Source organism: Protopterus annectens, chromosome 3.part1 (assembly GCF_019279795.1).
Source record: "Protopterus annectens isolate FY-2018-M chromosome 3.part1, PAN1.0, whole genome shotgun sequence".
Taxonomy (NCBI): Eukaryota; Metazoa; Chordata; order Ceratodontiformes; family Protopteridae; genus Protopterus; species Protopterus annectens.
The window spans coordinates 596,937,749-596,952,807 of NC_056732.1; positions in this window are offsets into that span (position 1 = coordinate 596,937,749).

A 15,059-nucleotide genomic window follows, 5' to 3' on the forward strand; every position below is an offset into this window, starting at 1 on the left:
TACGAAGGTTCTAATTTTGGTACATTTCCTTGTAACCAGTGCAGACAATGTAGATATATTTCTGGAACTAACACCATTTTCATTAGACATCTACATAAGACTATAAACTGTAATGGTTATTATACATGTAAGACACAAAATATTGTATATATTGCTATCTGTGACACATGTGAACATTTTTATATAGGAAAAACTATTAGGAACCTAAACAAACGTATTTATGAACATATTACAGCTATTAAGAAAAGTGATTTGTCTAATGCTCTAGCTAGGCACGCTGCAGTTTGTGTCAACTTTAAGAAATTTAGATTTTCAGTTTTAGATAAGGTAAACAATGACTTGTTTTCTGGTAACTATAAGATCAAGTTAGAGTGCAAGGAAACTCTATGGCAGATTTTATTAAGAGCTGATGTAGCTCCTGGGTTAAACGATATGATTAACATAAAATGTTTTCTGCAAGCACAAAGACCCTGATTTTGACTACTAGTTACTGGCTATTTTTATAGGCATTAATAAGGTTTAATTATGCAATTAATGAACACATTTCTCATTTGATATTTTGAGTCACATGGTTATGTCTGCAATGTTTTTAAACTGCATTTTGTGGTTCATTTGATATTCTGATGAAGTTCAAGGTGGATTAAATTTGAACGAAACGCGTCAATTATAATTTGACTCTTGTGAATTCATTTTTCCTGGCATTTCTGGTTTGCTTTATATATATATATATATATATATATATATATATATATATATATATATATATTTTTTTTTTTTAAGTAAGTTTTGGTTTTATTAGTTGGTGTGGTTACTTCCTCCAAGAAATTAGTAAATCATTACAATCTGGCCTTCCTCATTAACAGAAGAGTATCAAGTCACCAGAGTTGATTACTTCGTCTTTGAGCTAACCTGTAATATAGTGCTGACAAGTTCTTACTTTCCTGATAACCAGAAACCAGCCTCCACAGGAAAATGCAGTAGCCATAAAACACAGAATACAATCCCAAAGTTTGATTTAACATAAAATTGAGTGCTTTCATCTGCCTATATCACAAGACTTCATCAGGAGATTTTTCTTTGGAGGCTGGTTTCTGGTAATCAGGAAAGTAAGAACTTGACCACAGAATGGCCTAACAAGGTCATATTTTAATATTTATGCATTTCACCCCTCCCAATCAATTCCTACAGATCAAACGATAGTTGCTAAAACTGTCAATCTATTTAGCACAAAAAAGTGTAATGTTGTAAAGTAGGGTGGCAAATCTGATAAGCATCCTCTACTATCATTTCTTCATAAAATCTTTGAGCTCTTTACCAACCTTGTTCTTTCAGTCAGTATCATGTCATGGTGGGGGTCTTTCACAACATTAAAATCACCACCTATTAATAACTTATGATGTGTATTATACAAAGCCATTAGTGCAACCTTAAATTTACTGAGAGGCCTATATCATCTTCTTTATTGTCATAAAAAATACCTATGATAACCCACCACATGCACTGTACTCAGTTTCACCACAACTCTGGCTGCTTCAAATAACCTCTTGTACTATACATGGAAATGACCAATCCACCAGTATGGCTACTCCCACTCTGCAGAACTGGCACTTGTAAACCACCCACTAAAAATGTTACCTTCCTGCTTGTGCTTAACTTTCATTTCTTGCAGAAAAATTAACTGGGCCTTTAGCCTATGCAATCCTTAAGAATAGCATTACTCTTGACTGCTATTGACACCCCTGTGAATTCCACTTAATATGCACAAAATTCTGATGAGATGCCTACAAAGTTCAGCTCCACAATGATTAATTACTGCTAGGCCTGGCACATTATATCTGGCTTTAGTGAAGGCAATTGCTGTGTTACATATAAAAAGAAATAAAAATAGAAAAGAAAAAAAAAAAACACTCACACCTGTGCCCAAATTAAAATGAATTAATTAAAATATCACTCAAGGCTCCTAATAAGCTACCCTATGGGATCTCAGGATAAAGATCTTATTCCCTTGAACAAAGACTGTATGCCTATACATGGCAAACCCACAGACAAGGTCTCTGCCATATTGTTTCCTCCTCTGCCCAGGACATGTGGAAAAAGTATCAGACTATACAGCAATAAACCCCTGCCTCCATAATATCAAACTGTAATATTCAGAAAACATTTGCAGATGTAACATTCTACTAATCCATTTAAGCAATGGTTCAGCAGCGACAAGTGGCAGAGACAGTAGTTTCACCTGGACATCAATACCTCCATGCTAGTTTGTCCTTGCAATCACTTAAATGAGTCTTCTGTCCATAGGAGTATTAAAGGTTGCATAAATGATGGTTGTCCCTTCTGTACCACCAACTGAACCTGAGCTTCATTATCTGCCATAAGAATCAAACAATGTAAGACTATCACCCTACCCCTTTGTCCAAAGCATGCACAAACTCAGCACTAGAGACTATGACAGAACATGTCAACAAAGAACAAAATGTCGAGGCAGTCAATGTTCCCTCTGGCCAACATGGGTTAGCGCTAACAATCATACCCTATACTAGAGTAGGGCATAGCTCAGTAGAGGAATATTGAAGGTCCAGTCAGAAGTACATAGAGCATCACGTTGTTTGTTCCAGCTGCTCCAGCACTGCAGGTGTGTCCAGGTGTGCTGTACACTTGAACCATGAGCACTTCAGAGATTATACTGCAGATGCTGAAATATCTGGACTAGAATATGAAGCATCACCCTCCCCAATGTTCTAATCTGCTTGCATAGAGCTCACTAGGGACTCATAGTGATTCTGATCTGCTGAAACTATTCTGGCAAAAGACTCTCTCGAGCACCCCCCCCCACACACACACACACACACACACATACTCTAGAACTATATATGGCCTGTATATGTGCCAGTACCTCCCTTCCTTTTGTGTCCATGGTATATTAACCTGGAAATGAAGATAGTGGCTTGTCCCTCTTCTTATCTCCTGTCATTTAACTTACAGCTTCTTGGGTCATTTCTACACAGGAGACATATTTATGTTGTGCATGCCTCTTCAAAAACTGATTCGCTTTGATTGGACAGTGCAGTTGAATGTACTGGGCATTCTCCTTGACATACAACATGGAGAGAAATTTAAGCTTGACAAAATAGCCAATATCCTTGCAAACTCATAAGAATGGAACTACTGTTTCTTCTTGAAATACAAGGATGCACTGTAATCTGGTGCAATCTATTGACAGCTATCAATGGTGACAAGTGTGTTCTTCTCTCTGGCTTTCTTTAAAATCAATTCCCAGTCGTAGTAGAAAGACATTTAAATTTGATTTGAAGTTGCTAGGCAGGTTGGCAAATTTGTTCTTACTGCTAATCTCTCATGCTCTTTCAATCACCCAACCATTCCATGTACCCAGTAACATCCTGAGCTCTTTCCTAATGAAGGAGATAGGGATCTGCCCTTACACTTGCTCTTGTGACCCCATGATCCATAAATTGAAAGATCTGCCCTTACACTTGCTCTGCTGACCCCATGATCCTTAAATTGTTCACGTAGCACAGTTTCCAGATCATCTGTTTTAAGTGTGATTCTATGGTGGTGACCCCACTACTCTTGCACATGGCCTGAGTGACTGGCTGCAATGGCCTACTATTCACTGGGTTCTGATTGCTGCTGAACCAAACAAAAACTAGTATTCTGTAGCTGAAAGTCATGACTGGCTATGGTATCTTTTATTTGCTGCACATCAGCAACTGTTGATTGTAATAACCAAGTTAAGGAGTCCATGCCAGTTTGAATAGTCTTCAGATCATCTCTAACTGTAGTAGAATCTGTTATCATGCTGCCATGTGTGGCTCCCTGAGGTTCCAAAAGAGCAACACTATAGACTAGAAGAAATTATCTCCTTCATCTACAGAGTAATTGACAGAGCAAAGAATAAGGGGGTGATGCCACTACATTGAATCCATACTGGCAATAAGACTGCACAATTTCAGCTATTAAACCATAGCCTGAGTTGAGAAGCTCCACAGAATTATTCCTTTGCCATGTGTTTGCTTGTATATGCCCGTTTTCCACACCATTTTCTGAAAAACTTACTCAAAAAAAATGCTTTTAAACATGGAAGTCTAAACTGCCACATGTAGCTTTCCTACATTAACACTAACGTGGCAGCAGGTATTTTGTTACTGGTCTATATTATATGCTCAAAGAGACTTTTCTTCAAACATATAATCATCGACACCTAAAGAGTGATTGCTCTAAAGCATGAATGCCCACGTCCTCAAATTTGTTCCTCGGGAAAAAATTAATTTGGCTGTTATTGGGAATTGCTCTTTTCCCCAACATAGAGTGATCTTGGAGTCGGTATATTTAGTTAGGGGGTGGGGATGGGGCATGAAGATCCCCACATGATTAGGGTTTTGAAGTTTGTGTTTTTGTGTATGGCCCCTGTGAATTTTTTCCCGAAGAAGCTATTCATGGACGTGCTCATTCGTGCTTTAGAGCATTCACTCTCTAGGTGTCGATGATTATATGTTCGAAGAAAAGTCTCTTCGAGCACATAATATAGACCCATTTTGGTACTAATTATATTTGATTAACAGACAGATCCAAAAACGCGAGGTGCGAGTAGCAGTACAAGACACACCAAAAAAGTCCACAAAGGTATTCCAAAGTTCTTGAACGCCAATTTATTTTACAATAAAGTGCGTTTTCGCCGCTACAAACAACCAGCAGCTTCCTCAGAATCAAATCACCATAATAGGCGCCAAAAAACATTTAAATATACAGAGGAAGTTCTTTAAACAACATCACTTCCTGTCTAGGCGCTTATATTGTAGAACAGTCAAACAGTAAATATTATGTATTAAATAAATGTATATATATAAAAATAACTAAATAAAACTTTTAAAATATATTATATATTAAATTCATTATGTTGTCATCTTAAAATCATCAAATTCCTAAAAATACCTAATTACTACTTAGACAATTTAAAATCATTTTAACATATTTATTATACTATATTAAAAACAGTGAAAACATCCAAACATTATCTAAACTATATGTCTTCATGACCCTTGGTTCACGGTGAATACATTTTAATTTTTATATCAGTTATTTAATCTGTAAATAAACATCAATAAATGAAATTTATTAATCTATTATATTGTGTGTTTATGAATTTATTATTTGTTCACCCCAAACATTAAACCCTATCTCATATAGCTTTTTAATCTAAGAACTGCTGAGATGTTACAGTTCTCATTTAAACCAGGGGAATTGAAAGCATCTAATTTAATTTGCCATTCCAATTCGCGTAATTCTAACATAAGAGAAAGGGGCCCACCTCTCACACTGGGAAGCAATTGGTCAACACCCATAAAAACAAACTTATGATCTGGGTAATTAGAAATATGCTTGGCAAGGGCATTATCTACTTTATTATTTCTGATAGCATATATATGTTGGTAGACATGTTCTCGTAACTTTTGGTCGGTCTTACCAACATAAAATGCTGAACAGTGTTGACAAAAAGCCATGTAAACAACAGATTTGCTTTCACAATTAATTCTTTGATAGATATAATATCTTTTCCTTTTGATAAAAAAGGATTCTCCTGGTCTAACAAATTTACACCAGTTACAAGCTCCACATATTAATGACCCCTTACTTCTGTTAAATTGGTTGGTGTATGGTTTTCTTTGTAATAATTCTTTCAAATTTTTTCCTCTCCTGTACACCACTTTTGGCAATAATCCTAACTTTTCTGAAAGAAAGGTATCATTACTAATAAAGTGCCAATTTTTAAGAATGATATCAAAAATTGATTTAGAATCAATGCTAAAAGTAGTAATAAAACTTGTTGAAAAATCAACCTTGTTATTTGATATAAAATCAATCTGAGTTGAACTTGGTATCACAATTTCTTGCAAAGCATTTAATAAACCAACACTTTCAAATTCCTGACTTTTATTTTCTTCTAATAGAGGTTTATAAAAACCAGTTGATCGTTTGTATTCTATCTCCTCAATAATCCCATCAATAAGAATATCAGGGTAGCCCCTATTAAGGAATAGGTTCCTAAGAAAATTACATTCTTTTTTAAAAGAATGAATCGTATTACACATGCGTACGGCCATCACTACCTGTCCCTTCACTATGGATTGCATCTGCCTCAGTGGATATAAACTAGTGAAATGAAGTAGAGAATTGCTATAAGTAGGTTTTCGAAAGACCGAAGACAAGTATCTTTTATTTATTATGTCTTTGGTCAACTTCACATCTAAATAATCAATTTCTTCTTTAGAAAACTGGTGTGTGAATTTGAGAAAACTTGTTGTACTATTCATATAATGCAATAAAATTTCCACATCTGATGCATCACCACGAAATAATATGAAGATGTCATCCAAAAAACGCGTGTACAAGTGAATATTACCTTTCAAGTCAGCATTTTTTAATAAAAACTTGTTTTCCCAAAAGGCCATAAAAAAGTTTGCCACGCTTGCACCGCAAGGAGAACCCATGGCTACTCCTTGTTTTTGGAGGTAATATTTATTCTCAAAAATGAAAAAAATTAGAACTAAGAACTATATCTAGGAGTTCTGTGATAATATCTATTTCATTTTGAATAACCTCCAATTCCTGTAACATTAAAGCTATCCACTCTATAGCTTCCTGATGAGGAATAGATGTATACAAGTCGACAACGTCGATGGTAAGAAAGTTGTCACCCTCATCATATGTAATATTATTAATGCTACTAAGGAAAGACCACGAGTCTTTACAAATAACCGGGATGTTCTTAATATATTTACCCAAAATGAGGTCTATTAACCTAGCACATGGGTAAGTCATTGATACTCTTCCATCCACCAATGCTCTCATAGGGGGGTTCCCAAGATCCTTATGGATCTTGGGAATTCCAAACATGACTGGGGCCTTTGGGTATGAGATATCCAGGAAGTTATATAAATCAATATCAATCTTCCCTGATAAAAACACATCTCTCAAATATCCTCTGATCCTGTTGTAGATGACATTCATTTCATTAAGTGAAGAGAGCCTGTAGGCTGGTGAGTCCAAAACTGATAACATTTTTTCAGTATACATATCATTATCAAAAATAACCAGGCCTCCCCCCTTGTCAGGTTTAACAACTCGGACCGGGAGTAAATTTAGACTATTCAAAGCTGTTCTCTGTTCCTTACTAATATTAGAATTAAAAGACGATTTCCCAGCCACTGAACTATCTTTGATATGTCTAATGTCTACTTCACAGACTTTTTCAAAGACACGTAACCCTATGTGCAAAGGGGGGTTAAAAACACTAGGTAATTTTAAACATGCCCTCGCATCACTAATTTCATTATTGAACAGTAATTTCAAATTCAGTTTCCTCACAAAACTCTTCAAATCAAGAATAGTTTTTGTTAAATCAAAATGTACACTAGGGATAAAAGTATTTCCCCATGCTAACAACTCAATAAGTTCAGTTTGTAAACTAACACTTGAAAAGTTGTATACTTTAAAATCACCCTTAAGGTTAGTTTGCATAATAGGATATTCTTGAACAACAACATCATGTGAATCATTAACAGTATCAAAATTAAAAGTCTCACCAAAAGATGAATCTGAACTCAGGTGTTCCGAGCTCTGTTCCTGGTATAATAGGTCCGTTGAGGCTGTGGACCTAAAAAATTATTATTTCGGTTACAGTTATTTTTCTGGTGATTCTGGTGTTCATTATCATTGGCATTCCTGCCTTTATATGAGTTATTAGCTTTAATCCTATTACTCGATCTTGTTCCATTGTTCTGTGCAATTTGATCATCATTATTTTCAATGAGCACAGAAGGTGGATCAAAGTCACACATCTCAAAAGTATCCAAACTATTAACCCCTGTAGGTACCTCTCATAAAGGAGGTAACTTTAATTTTGGATAAGCTTGTTGATTTTGATAGGCCATTCTATCCCTTCACAATTTTTTAGATTTATTTTGTTTCAGTTTTACTATCAATACGTCTATACTGTTAAATATTCTATTGTAATCAAACTTATATCTTAAGAAATCAGAATCAAGTTTAATGATATCGTCAAGTTCACTGATTTCTTCTGTAAGTTTAGAAATATTAGAGTTATAATGTTTAATTAATAATTCAAGCAGCTGTGCTCCCTGCCGTTCAAACAGCATCATCAAATCTGTATAGAACATAGGGTCTTGTATCAGACCCGATGGAGAAAAAGCACTCTGCAACCCTTTAGGAATGATGTTTTCACTGAGACATTGTTTGAAGTATGAGACTTCAAGTTGCAGCTTTTTTAGTTTGAGCAATTTAATGTCTAATTTCTTTAAATTGTCAATGATAGTATCTATAGAGATAGGCTGAGCCTGCATGCCCATAGCCGGTCGCTCCTCCATTGACACTGGTGTAAATGTAAAGGGTTGTAAGTTACTGATACAGTCTGAGATCGTAGGAACGCCAATAAGCCTCGGGCCAGTGTTAGTATTATTGTCGGTATCCTCAATGTTAATAACAGGTGAATGGATACGCTGAGCATTTGGTATGGGGACATCACTCCCCGATGTAGAAGGCAGAATTGCAGGCAAGTCAACATTAGTGCGATCACTACGCATAACGGGTAAACCATTTGACTCTGTTCCGTTATTGATTCTATTTTCAAAAGAATCAATTCGTGAATGAAGTGAGTCCATCCGCTGTGAAATGGAAAGAAGTAAGGCTCCTATATCAGAATCAGTCGAGCCTTGTCTCATATTATTGCTTCCAAAAATGCTAGGTGTACTTGGGCTACCCGCACCGTCAGTAGCCATAACGAACGCACAAACCAAGTACAAAAAGCAAACAGACAGATCCAAAAATGCGAGGTGCGAGTAGCAGTACAAGACACACCAAAAAAGTCCACAAAGATATTCCAAAGTTCTTGAACGCCAATTTATTTTACAATAAAGTGCGTTTTCGCCGCTACAAACAACCAGCAGCTTCCTCAGAATCAAATCACCATAATAGGTGCCAAAAAACATTTAAATATACAGAGGAAGTTCTTTGAACAACATCACTTCCTGTCTAGGCGCTTATATTGTGGAACAGTCAAACAGTGAATATTATGTATTTAAAATAAAAATATATGTATGTATATAAAAGTATATATTTTAGTACCCATTTTGGTACTAATTATATTTGATTAACATGTGTAAATAATTGCAAAGCAATTGTGCAATGGCCAAACTGTTAAAAGTTTAGTAAAAGGCAAATTAACTTTTTCAAAACTTAATTTAAATGCTTCCAAACTTGGACATGTAAGCTGCCTCAGCTGTATACTCCCACATTCAATAGTATTTTTTAAAGTTAAGTTTTTCAAAAAAATAGTTTTTAGAAAACTTTACATTTATAAAACAGCAAACAACAATAGAATGTCTCCATGCATTATGATGCATCATACACAATTTTTTGTGATAAAGCACACATTTGTTTCAGACTATTAATCATAACCTTAAACATACAAAATACTCTTAATATATATCATATGTGAGCTCCACCATTTAATTGCTCTCATTTTATTGTCTAAGGCAATACAACCTGGTATTGTTTTGACATATCATACTAGTGTGATATCAGAGCTTGTGAATAACAGCCATTTGTCTTAGTACTAATATATTCTTTCTAGCTGTTGAAAATAAAAATCAAAGTTTCCCTCACTCACTGGAAGTGTGATTTACAACCTTTAGATGCTAATGTATATTACTCATCAGCATAACAATTTTAAGCAGTCCTGTCCTCCGCAAGTTAACAAATAGTTTTCTTTCTCAAAAACAACCAATTTATATTTTATTTAAGTGTATTCCCTTTGTTATTTAGGAAAATAATTCTATATCCCTAGCACTACATCACACCTTGAACCATCTTGAAGATGAAAATTACTACGTACATATGCTGTTCATAGACTTAAGCTCAGCCTTCATCATTGTAATACCACAGCAGCTGTTATCTAAACTAGGTCAACTAGGTATAGAAAATATACTCTGCAACTGGATCCTCGATTTTCTGACCGACAGGCTCCAAACCATCTGAGGTGGCAAGAACCGCTAACAATGCATCACCTTGAACACAGGGTTCCCACAAAGTTGTGTACTAGGTCTACTTCTATTCACAATACTGACCCATGACTGCTCTGCAAAACTTCAGACAAATCACATCATCAAGTTTTCCAAAGATACCACTGTGATCAGCCTCTTCAGAAATGACCACATGGGGGCATACAGAAAGGAAGTGAGCCAACTCACTAGATGTGTATGGACAACAATGTAGAACTAAATGTTGACAAAACAAAAGAAATCATGGTTGACTTCAGGAGGAAGCAAGGGTACCACACACCAAGCCCCATCAGTGGAAAGGGTAAAAAGCACCAAATTCCTAGGGTGCACATCTCAGATACCTAAGCTGGGCAACAAACACCTCCAGCCTTGTAAAGACACGCCAACATCTCCACTTCCTCCAGAGACTATACAGAGCAAACTCCCCTCCCACATCCTCATTACTTTCTATAGGGCCACAATCAAAAGCATAACAACATCACAGTCTGGTATGGAAACTGCTCATATGCAGATCGCAAGGCATTAGTGAAGGTTGCAAAACAGGCCACGAAAATCACAGGATAAAACCTCCAGTCCTTACAGGACCTTTACTCTTACAGATGCTATGGCAGGTTCATTAAACTGATACGGGACAAGTATCATCCCACACACGGACTGTTCCACCTCCTGTTTTCAGAATAATGATACAGAAGCATCAGGTGTAGAACATCAAGATTAATGAATAATTGCTTTCCACAACCTTTCAGACTTCTAAACAACTAACCTTAACAATGTCAGCACTCCCTCAGTTTGTGAGAACCTCATACGTGCAATAAATTATTATCTTTACTGTCATAGAATTAAATGATTCTACTTATCTAAGTTATGCAATCTGAACTAAATTATTACCTGCACAAGTATGGGAACTGTGAATTATGCTATACTGCTATCCTATCTTAAAAGCGGTGGGTGATAAATTATTTATGTGTGTTTTATATCTGCACTGTTTAGAATTTCTTGCATTGTATGCTTCCTTCCCCTCTTGCGAAAACTGTTTTTAATGCACACGAGCCTGAAGCAATGAAATTTCATAAAGTGATACATCACATTTGTTGATCTGAATGACAGTAAAGTTTACTTTGACAAAATTAAATTATCCTAACGAAATGCTAATGACCAATATACAGCAGTATGTACAAGAAGAAGGATAAATGGTGTGTGTGTGTGTGTGTGTGTGTGTGTGTGTGTGTGTGTGTGTATATATATATATATATATATATATATATATATATGCGTGTGTGTGTGTGTGTGTGTGTGTGTGTGTGTGTGTATCTACTAGTAAGCAAGATACATGTATAATTATTATCTCAGCATTTCATCTACCCCAGACAATTATAAATTGCTTAATAACACTGAAAAACAACTTTGGATGTAAGGAAAACACTTCTTTACCTTGCACATACTGTACACCTTTCGTACATTCCCGTACTTGAACTTCAGTCTATCCTGTCTGCTATCTCTTATAGGCACAAGCTATAATTAAACTCTTTCATTACCTATATCTTAACCATACTTGGTAATCACTCTATGCTTAGAGCAAGCACTATATGATTGTTTATAGAAGAGATTCCTCATGGTAGAGGGTTCTGCTAGTATCACATACTTGGGCAAGTTCAGGTAGTTAACATTCATACATTCCTACACATGGAGACAATAAGAAACCTGGGTTGATGGCAGACAAGGACGGCTTATGTGTAAGCAGCTTTGTCAGTGAGCTGGGGAAGGGTTCTTGCTTACCTCTTTTTAAAGGTGAGTGCTCATTGTCAGGCAGTCTTTTCATTAGCGGCCCAAAGACCCTCCTTCACCCTCCATCTGGTCATACTAAATAGCTATCTTGTGCTCTCCCCTCATGCTTTCCACCCAGTTTTTGCTCAGCGGACTCATTAAACTGAGCCATTGAACTCAATTTAACTACTGGCCATGGCAAGAGCTGTTTACATTGGAAGGCAAGATTTAAAGGGCTTTACAACCAGGTCTGAGGTAGCTTGTGTTATGTACCATACCGGTAAAGCATAGCCAAATTAAGCTTAGTGATGGCAACTAGTTCTAGGTTAATGGTTATTTGACTGTTTTTATGTTATGGTTATATGTGGAAATACTGTGGCATCTTTAATATTGTCTATTGTATTTAATAAATAGTTGCAGTAGCATTCATTGTGTGCTTTTTTGATTCAGATTAAAGGAAAACCTAATTAATTTTCTCTAAATTAGACACTAGTTAAATTTAATCTGTTCATTTTAATATGATAATTGTCCACCCTGCACGTGCACTTCATGTATATTTGTTTCTCTATATAATTCTTTCTCTTTCCAGTACTATCTGTACATTACAACTGTGCATCTCTCTGCATCAGCCCTTATGATGCTGTCAACAACATCTATAGCTCTCTTTTTTTTCCATCACTCTGACCTGATGGCCAGTGTTGGCTATATGTTAACACTGAGTTTATGTGTCATGTTACTATGTAATTATACATACCATTTTACTTGTACTACTCTTAACTAATAGTAATGTATGTTAATGCTGCATTACTTGTGACTAACGTTGAATGCATAGTTACACTGTATTATAATTATATGTTTTTTATGTAGTTGTACATTCTATGTTTATCTCATTGTAACTGATGGATCTTTTCTCCATGTAATGTCTAATATTGAATGGATGATAAAACTGTATTACGTTGCCATGATTTCCATGTAATTGCGTATACTGTGTAGGTCTCATTGTAACTCATGGAGCTTCTGTTCCCAATGGGCTGACAACCTAGTCAGACTTTCCCTTAGAAATAAAGCAAAAAGAAAAGTAATCATGTGGATAACAAAGATGTAGATAATAAAAATGATTCGTATGAACATGATGTGGATGATGGCGATTATTCATCACTTATAATACAAGTATTTACCTACGTTTGGCATTACGTCATCTGCTATAGAATGATTTCCTGAGTCACAAATAAATGCTAATCATGTAAGGATATGCAGATGTAGAGTGGAGAACCTGCAGATGTGGATCGCTAGTACAGATACACTTGTATTTATCTGCAAGAACAGAATTTAACAGTTTGTATAATACTTCTCAGCAAACAGAACACTCTGGCCATAAAATATCTACAAAATTATACCAAAAATGATAAAAAAAGTATCTATAAAAAAATGAATAACTATAAAACACATTCAGTACACGCTTTCATCTTATACAAGACTTCTTCAGATTGAATGAATTCATTACTTGCAAACATTTAAATGCAATCACATACTTCAGAAAAACTTCTCACATCAATTAAATAATTAATCAATGCCTAAGCCACCTCCTTTTTAAGTAAATCTTAAAAATTCTCTTTATCATAAAACCCAGGAGGGTTGCAAGCATCTAAGCTCACTTACCAGCAATACACTCTTCATTCCAACTCATCTGCATCAGACTTACTTGAAAAATCATTTACTTGGTCTAGAACCAAAGACCTAAAGGAAACCTTATATTTACTGATAAAACAATGCTGCATTATTCATATCCCCTATTTCCATAGCATATATATGATCATATATCCCGCAGTACAATTCCCTCTGATTGTACTTGCATAATAAGCAGGGCAGGATAAACAGATAACTAAATAAACTACAAACTTGTACTTACAAGTATAACACCCAGGAATGTTGATTTTGTTTCTATCTATCTTTAATGGCAACATCTGCTGCACCACTTTCAAATATTGACAATAATTACAACTAAAACATATGAACATCTCTTTCTTAACAGTTTTCATATTAACATAACCTAACTTTGATTGAGACATTTCTTTTAGTTTCTTCCTCTTTTATTACGAAAAACTGGCCCATCCCCTACATCTCTTTTAACCTCAGGGAAACTACTTAACATTTTCCAATTTTCTCTAATAGTATTTTTGTATTTTCCCATCTAAAGAACATTGCACCACCACCCCTGTCCTGAAGCTATTTTATTAACTTCCATATCAACTCTATTTTAAATTTTTTTATTGAACTCTATTTTCATTTTTAGAAGCCTTCTTTCTAATGTTAATAACTTCTAACCTTTGCTTTACAATTTTTTGGGGGTACCCTTTTGCCAAAAACTTCTTGCACAACACAGTCCCGTCATTCAAAAACTCATTTTCATTCTCAGTTAGCTTACTGACCCTCATCATTTAATTAGATCTTTAGTATTCTTAGGATGCTTGGTATCATAACATAAGTAATTATTATTCTACACTTCCTTTTTGTAAATTTTGGTTCCCGACTTGTCATTTCTATAAAAGTCTACATCTAAAAAATGGACACTATCAAAACCATAGCATGATATGAATTTCAAATAGGCACAGAGAGTATTATCATATTCAATAACTATTCTTAGGCTATTCAGATTACCTCTCCAAATTTAAAATAAAACATCATCAATGAAACACTTGTAAGAATTATGTTGCTAAAAAATTCACTGTTCATAATATATTCCTCTTCCCAAGCAGTCATAAAAACATTAGCATAACTTGGAGCTATGGCTGCTCCCATGGCAAATCATTTACCTGTTGAAAAAAGACAGAACTAAATAAAAGAAATTGTAACTAATAATAACATCTAACATTTCCATAATTTAAATGCATTCATGACAGATTCAGAATGTTAAAACAACATTCAGGTAACATACCTCTTAATCCCACATGTTTTTGTTACAGTTTTACACATTTTGTGGAAACATATTTCAGATGCTAGGAGTAACTTTACTAAATGCTTTCTTTGTGGCAGTTAAGGTAAACAGTCTTTGTAAATGGAAGCTCTCTTGGCTTCTCAGATTGCAAGTAAAAACTGTAATATTGAGTTTATTTCAACGCAGATGACAATATCTGCCATTCTTTAGATGGAAGATGAGGTTACAAGTATTAAATTAGCTCTAGCCATCACTAGCATCCA